Raw genomic sequence first — 730 nt, forward strand, 5'->3', positions numbered from 1 at the left:
TAAATTATGCATATTCCTCGAATAAACGTAAATACGTCAAAATATGCCTATATAAATATATATTTTATATTTACCTTTTGAATTGCATAGAGTTGCAAATTTTTAAATATTTTGCATCCATTGTTATCCTTATAGAAGATATAATATATGGAAAATGGTAAATGAGTTATAATTTAACCATTATAATATTAATAATGATTTTGTTACTGGTGATTAATTTATTTATAGTCCAGTAATTAATTATCAATTGTGACTAAAGAATTAATCGTGTATTAGTCATTGAAAGGAAAAAAATCATCTTCAATAATATTATGAATAGAAATCACAATAATAGGAGCTGTAACAAATAAAAAAAAATTAATAATATTATCTAATATTTTTATATCTAAGAAATTTCATATTAATATTAAAAGAATCGTAACAATTCTATAATTCTTTTTCCTATCACAAAATATACTTACAAATAAAAAAGAAAGAAAGAAATCGTAAAGCTTGCTATCTGTGTTCACATGCTTCACGTAAAATCGAACGAAAAAATAAATTCCGGCCCAGACCTTCGATCCGTTACGATTCACGGATCTCCGCCAGTCCTTGAGCACCGCTACAGTTAGCACAGCCTCCCTCTGTAAGAAGAAAAGGCGCGGTGGAAAATGAAGGCGTAGAAAGGCGTTCGAAGGAAGGGGCCACGCGATTCACGAAGGAAGGGAACACATCGTAGCCTTCTCAGTCG

The 730-nt window shown here is 30.1% G+C and overlaps 1 protein-coding gene and 1 long non-coding RNA gene across 3 annotated transcripts in view; one reads left to right on the forward strand and one right to left on the reverse strand.

Annotated features, from left to right (window-relative positions):
* LOC102677019 (tyrosine-protein kinase Btk29A) overlaps positions 1-730 on the forward strand; it is a 164585-nt gene that overhangs the window by 71806 nt on the left and 92049 nt on the right. The window lies entirely within an intron of this gene.
* LOC116186229 overlaps positions 468-730 on the reverse strand; it is a 2653-nt gene continuing 2390 nt past the window's right edge. Inside the window, exon 3 of the long non-coding RNA XR_004151185.1 lies at positions 468-623. This is a non-coding gene — a long non-coding RNA (uncharacterized LOC116186229). The remainder of the gene's footprint in view (positions 624-730) is intronic.

Source organism: Apis dorsata, unplaced genomic scaffold (assembly GCF_000469605.1).
Source record: "Apis dorsata unplaced genomic scaffold, Apis dorsata 1.3 scaffold_517, whole genome shotgun sequence".
NCBI lineage: Eukaryota > Metazoa > Arthropoda > Insecta > Hymenoptera > Apidae > Apis > Apis dorsata.